This window comes from Capsicum annuum, chromosome 9 (assembly GCF_002878395.1).
Source record: "Capsicum annuum cultivar UCD-10X-F1 chromosome 9, UCD10Xv1.1, whole genome shotgun sequence".
NCBI lineage: Eukaryota > Viridiplantae > Streptophyta > Magnoliopsida > Solanales > Solanaceae > Capsicum > Capsicum annuum.
In genome coordinates, this window is record NC_061119.1 from 100,056,925 (window position 1) to 100,064,749 (window position 7,825).

The window sequence follows — 7,825 nt, forward strand, 5'->3', positions numbered from 1 at the left end:
TAAATAGAATCTTCCATTTACTCGGAGGCCAAGCCCTCAATCCAAGTTTGCCATAAGAATTGAAGTATCTATAAGGGGGACACGCAAGATCACACAACAGAATGTCAAAATCCCCAATCAAATAAATATGTCATGGTAGTTCAAAAGATCAAAAATCAGGGCTCCTAACAGGAGTCCCAATTTGGGACAACATGAATCAAGGTACAATAGAACACAAAGTATGGTACCATCATCCCATGTCGGCAAATCACGGTTTCTAGCATAGAGTCCTTCAACTCGTACTTTCTTGGGGTAACCATCTAACTCTCTTTAAGCCCATTTTAAAACTTTTTTTAAATATGCATCCTTGAGAATTCATAATTTGAAAGTCTGGTTTCAAACATGTGTTCTATTCTATTCTAAATTACTATGACTTTAATTGAGTTGTTGTCATCACATCAAGACTTGCAAGTCCTACTTCCGATCCTTATTGTACCATGCATAATTATTTTATTAAAACATAATTTTGACCACCCAAGCATACAAACAGTATAAGAGATTTCCTGTTCTAAAAACTATGCAAAAATTCCTATTCTTTCAATAAATATGTGGTGGTCATGTAATCTTTGATAAATCATTCAACTCATCTCATTATATATTTATATTCAACATTGGTCAACATAATCATTCCTCTCTTTTTAAATTAAAACCATAATTCAATCATACCATTAATCAAGACATTTCATATCATGCTTTTCAAGATGCATTCAAAAAAGTCTATAACTTATGAAAAGTAAAGAAAAATCATAACAAGAGAGGGATTTTTTAGGATTCGTGTTCTTAATTGTATATTCATCCTTAAAAACATGCATACATATATATAGAGTTTCAAATGATTTTGGGGGAAGGCCTAAAGATCAAAATAATACTGATCAAGGCTTCTAAAACGTGCTAGTAATCGTACATTCAAAACCCCTTTCTTAAAATTCATGATTTCTATACCGTTAGCATGAATTAAAGATGGTTTCTTTGCCCATAAAATATTAGTAAAACCCTACGTACCTTAATTTATGACTCTTGAATTAACTCGTGCATTATGGATGCAATTCAAATAATTGATGGTTTCTTATTGTAGGCCTTGCAATGGGGATTCCAAATCTCAAAGAATTTATGAAATCTCACGGAGAAACCTTAAGATATTTTGATCTTTAGGTTGAAACTGTAAGGAGTATTCTTGATGATTTTTGGAGAAAATAACCTTATTTTAGTGTTTGGGAGATTTAATCCCGTGTTATGGCTGAATAGGTGGTGGAAAATATCATTTTTTCCCTTAAAAATGTGAAAATAGAACCTAGAAACTAGGTACGCTCAACAGAGCATGCGTCGCATGCTAATCGCACTATGCTACTATCTTAGTCATGAAAATGGCCATAACTTTTTGTTCAAGTATCGGATTTTGGCGAAGTTAGTATTGTTAGAAATCTAATTAGAAGATCTTTCATTTGATATATAGTAGGCCCTACAATTCGTTATATATAAAGAGTTATGGTTGATTAAAGTTGATCCAAGTTTTGATGCTCACTCAAACTAGAATGATAGGAAATTTTTCAACTCATCCTTGAGTTAGGGGACCTCTATGATCTCAATTCATTCTCAAATAGGTTCCTACACTATATAATTGATTAACATGCCAAATCTGTATAGGATTTATGGGTTTTAGATCAGCTACACTTAGAAATGATGGTTTTTCATTCTAGCCCAAAATGGGGGGTGTTACAGGTCCCATCCCATATTTTATGTTTCAATTCTTAAAAATTATCATGGGATAGTGATTATAACATCCATTGGGTTTTGGTGATGCTAGATGAGGTCCACTCTTAAGAAGATGAAACTATTGCTAATCTTTATAGGGATGTCTGAAAGTGGAGAAAAAATGATTTTGTCCATAAATGTTCAATGGAGGAACTATATTATTGAGGAGGCTATTTGGGACACTGAAGAATTATCCCAAATTGTTTATCAATTTAGGTAATTTTCCCTTTGTTTCCACTCTTTTATCTACTCATCATTAAGTAATGAACAATTAATAATTAGTATCTGATGTCATGATCTATATTATTATTATAGTGATGTCTATGATGTATGAGTTTAGATATAGTTGTCCCACGGAAGAGAGCAATGAAAATCTTGGGCTTGGGTAAATTCAAAAAAAATATTATAAATATCGTGTGGTGTAGAGACTCTTTGTGTCATACAGTAGTTAGTATCTAGGTTTCGTGTGTGTGGTCTGATAGATAACAAGTTTTGTGACCTACAAAAACTTATATAATAGTCTTTTAGCGCATATAACTTTGATTATTGTGTTTTCCATAATAGGATAAATCTGTGTTGTTAAAAATAAAATTTACATTGTAAAGTGAGGATAATATTGAAGTTCCACTTACATACAATTAAGGACTACTGTAACACCCCAATTTTTCTGAACCGGAATGCTACACGATGCTCATGACCCCAAAGGACCATAAGCTAACCCGTGACTGATATCTATACCTGTACACTACGTAATATAACATGAAAATGCAAAAACATGTACTGAATGGCCATAAGGTTCAAATCCTAATAAACATCTGATAAGACAATGTCTTAAAATGTTATAACAATACAAAAATAAATCAAAAATAACTGCCTGACATGCCATAGTCTGGAAAGCCTCTAAACAGTCTGAATAAGGAATTGATGGGACACGTCCCTAAATAACGTCCCTAAATAACTGCCCCAAGCTAAGCTGACTGGGGTCCAATCTCTGCCCTGAATGGAAGGGTGTTAGTACCACGCCACCAGTAAAGACATCTATTGTGGAGTCAGTTCTAATCTAGCGGGTGACTCCTGGGATCAGTCCTACACATATAAATGTTCTGATGGGTGACCGCTGAGTATGTCAGTCCTATCTAATGGGTGACATCTCATACATACGTTGGCTACGTAGTTCTGGAACTTAGGGATTGCTTCTAAGGATCTCAGTCCTAAACTAGTGGGTGAGTCCCCATCCCTAGGCTCACTCGGTGCTGAATCCTACTCCCATCTAAAAGACACTAAACTAAATAACTAGGTTGAATTGAATAACTGAACTGATACTAATTAGCTAGACTGATACTAGTGGTATTGTTTAGCGAAGCTAAACTAAGTTTACTTGATTTCAATGACTGATGGAATGTACTGAGTTTTGAGGATTGGTTGAGAGTACTAAAATTACTAAGATTGACTTTGAATACTGAGGTTACAGATGTTACTGAGTACTGATATCACTAAGATTACTGAACTACTGAGATTACTAGGGTTACTCGATTTTCCTGAATCACATAACTGACTAAATTCTATAGATCATGGCTTGACTGAAAGTATCGTGATAACATGACATGGCTCTAGGCACATAACTATATTTTTTGGTATGAATACCCCCAGGACTCAATGGATGGAACCTGACACAATATTACTGACTTGATCATAAGATTGGAGTCCACAATTCACATTGTCATAAGTAGGGGATATTATACTTCATGTAGTTCTTCAATATCTTAAGCATGGCAGGGAGTGAATGGATATATTTCATGTACATATAGTATATCTTCATTATCATACATGCTTCATACCACAATAATAGCAACACATCAATAGCATAGAATTTATATTTAAGTGAATAGATAACATGGACTTGTCATTTAGATATCATGGAACCATATAAACATGAATTTCTAGAATCCTAAGCATTTTATCAAACACCTTGGATGCATAATATTGAGCATAGGTGTACTTAACAAATTTAGAAATCTTGAACCACCCAAATTCATGGGTTTCCAACTAACCTATTCACATAATTCATGAAAAACACATCAAGACACAACCTTGAATCTAAACAACAATCGTTAACATGAATATAGTCATAAAACAACAAGGAAATCACAATTTGTAATTTAAAACATGATTCTTGAGCTCTATAGATGAAAGGGACCCATGGATGAACACTAAGCATACCTTAAAGCTTGATCTTGAAAGAGATCTAATGTTTCTGAAGGTTCCTAAAGAAATCCTTAGGCTTGCCCTTGATTTTTCTTGACAAGGGTTTAAACCATTTGGGAAAGAATGTTTTTGTTTCTGAGGAGATGATCTTGAGAAAAAACCCTAATCTTGTGGTTGAAAGCATAAGAGAGGGTTTTTAAGATGCTTAGCTGAAGAAAAATAGGAAAAATTATGCCTTCTTAGGGTTATAATTCATGTGAATTAAAAGGAAAAGACCAAAATACCATTATGAAATAAATTCCCAGTTGTTGAAAATAATAGCTGACGATATTTGTGACAAGGCATCAAAAATATGACAAGCCATCAAAAATGTTGTCACACAGGAGCTGGAATTGATGGTTTCTGCCTAAGTATGACGACCTTCGTGGTAGGGAGTCATAAATATGGTAAGGTACCACGAATATCATCACTTAGGAGCTGGTTTCTGCCAAAGACTGACGACCTTTGCGGTAGGGCATCACAAATATGGTAAGCTACCACGAATGTCATCACAAAGAAGCTAGATTCTGTCTAAGGCTAACGACCTTCATGGTAGGGCATTACAAATATGGCAATCTACTATGAATGTTGTCACAAAAGAGCTGGATTCTACCTAAGGCTGATGACCTTTGTGGTAGGGCATCACAAATATGGTACGCTACCATGAATGTCGTCACACAAGAGCTAGGGATGATGAGCTTCATGGTAGGGCTTAACAAATGTGGTAAGCTACCATGAATGTCCTCACACAGGAGCTGGATTCTACCTAAGGCTGACGACCTTCTTGGTAGGGCATCACAAATGTGGTAAGCTACCATGAATATCATCACACAGTTTTCAGCCTAACATTCTAGAGTAAAATAGGAATAACTCTTTTCTTCAATATCGGATTTAGGAGAAATTAGTATAGTTGGAAATCTAATTCAATTATCTATCTTTTAATAGGTCATGAGCTCAAAAATTCCAAGTATAATGATAGATATGCTCATTTGAATTTGACTATACCAATATCCTTCTCAAGAATTCTATCGGTAAGGAATGTTTTGATTTATCTGATAGATGGGAGTTATTTTAATCCTTAATGTACATCTAACCTACTCATAAAACTATAAAACAACCATGATGTACTATGCATGAGCTTGGTACATGGCTCTAATATTGGTTTGGATATTTCGGGGTATTACAATATCTCCCCCTTGGAAATATTCACCCTCGAATGATGACTGCTTGAGAGGGGAGAAAAGATAAAATGAAGCATATATAGCATGAATGACTGATCATGATTTCATGGCTGACATGACTAAAAACTATGTATATCATACTGTACATGCATATCTGATGCATGGGTAGCTGATTTATGAATGTAGGACTGAGTTTTTCAATAAACTGAGAATTCATATCTGATGCTTAAATGATAATTTGAATCCATGCATATCTGATGCATGATTATATGACTGACATGATATATAAATGCATGACTAAAAGTACTGATAAGCTGACCACGCATATCTGATGTATGAATACATGACTGAACTGACTTACAAACATGCGACTGAACATGCAATGGTAAAGGCACTAAGATTGAACTAAAACATGAGAACATGACTGATTATGCTACGTGACATATGGACTGAACTGAACCATTGAATACTTGAGTTACAGCTGAGGTCTAACTTGAAGGTCAACTTATGAGTACCATCTATTCTAGACTAAATTCGTTATGCAAGGGGAAATTAAAGGATATAAGGAATGAGAACATTAAGAGAAAGTGGGGTATCTCTCCCTTGAGATGCTATGTCCCTCTAAGAATGGTTACCTTATGGAGATACTAGGTGATGCATAGGGCATCTACGAACTAGATTATAACTAAACTTTGGGAGTCTGAAACTAATGCATGATGCATAAGATAAACTGAACTTGCAACTACTAAGAGGTTCTACCGTGAAATAGTTACTTTCTCTAAGATTTTGGATAGCATGAATAGATATAAGGATGAGAAAACAAGCAATAAAAATCTGACTGCTCGATTGCTAAACTGACTTGCTGGCTTTACTAGCTAACTCATACTGAAACATATGCTCGAATGAGAGAAAAGATCTAACAATGCATACTATAAACATGAAATACTTGGAACATACCTGAATCTAAGTTAGGGAAATTTTCTGGATTTGGATGGGTCTGGAGTGCATAAAGTCTATTCTGACGCTGACCACTATTGGTACCTTGCAGACATAACTCCTTACCCTTCTGTGCTAGAACTTTGCACTCTCACATCCTATGGCCTGGCTTGCCACACCCAAAGCATACATCACTGCCTGCCATACATGCACCTAGATGATTCTTACCACACTCTTCACAAAGCGAATAAGTAAGACCTCTATTTTTACTACATAGGCCTCAGAGCCTGGCGCTCCATTATAACGATTATTTCTAGACTTAGGTACTGGTACAATAGCTGAGGATAGAGCTTGGAGTGAAAATTTCTTACTATGCTGAGAACGGTTACCACCCTGTGATATAGGCTAAGCAAAGCTAAAACTACCTGTCCTTGCTCTCTTACTCTGTCTCTCTCTCATCCTAATCTTTTGCTCCTCTATCTGCTGAGCATGTGTCATAAGTTTGGATAAATTCATATCACTATTCAACATGGAATATCTGTACTCGTTTACCACACTATCGTTCACCCTTGATACGAACTTACTCATCTTAGCTCTACCGTCTGCAACCACATGAGGGGCACACCCCTGATACGAACTTACTCATTTTAGCTCTACCGTCTACAACCACATGAGGGGCATATCTGGCTAATTAAGTAAACTTGAAATAATACTCCTTTACCATCATACTACTCTGCTTGAGGTTTATAAACTCTAGTACCTTAGCTTCTCTAAGCTCTAGAGGAAAGAATCTATCAAGAAAAGTAGAGGCAAACTCCTCCCATCCTATAGGGCCTGCATCATCTAACCTTTTTGAATTTCACTTCTTGTACGAAGTATGACCGATATCCAGTAATTGGTATGTAGCTAACTAAGCACTCTGAATAGTAGTAACCCCCATAACATCTGTCACCTTCTAAACCTAATCAAGGAATTACTGCGGATCCTCATCTGACTTAGACCCTGTGAAGAAAGGAGGATTTATTCGGGTGAAGTCCCAAATTCTAGCTGCAGCTGAATTGGCCACTGGGTTGGAAAGAATGATAATTGGTCATTCATTATGGGCAGCAACTGACTGAGAAAGAGTGGTGAATACAGCCTTAAACTCTGCATGAGAAACATAATTGGCCAAAGGGTCTTCGAGCTGAGGGGCTAACTGATTCCCATTTCTTCTCTTAGGAGGCATAGTTGTAGAAGAGAGGGAGAAATAGATTAGACTGAGATTATTCTCACTGGTATGACATGAATACTGAAAGAAGGGAAACTGTTCCTAAAACATCTCATAGCCTCCTGCACATAAGTGTGATACACAACACATACTTGTACAAGACTCTACTTGATATGGCTTTCAGACTTTCTATGACTCTATTGAACCTTAGGCTCTAATACCAAGTTTGTAACACCTTAATTTTTCTTAACAAAATGCTATACGGTGCTCATGACCTCGAAGGACCACAAGCTAACATATGACTAATATCTATACTTGCACACTACATAATATAACATGAAAATGTAGAAACATATACTGAATGGCCATGAGGTTCAAATCTGAATAAACATCTGATAAGACAATGTCTGAAAATTATATAACAATACCAAAACAAATATAAAATAACTGTCTGACATGCTATAGT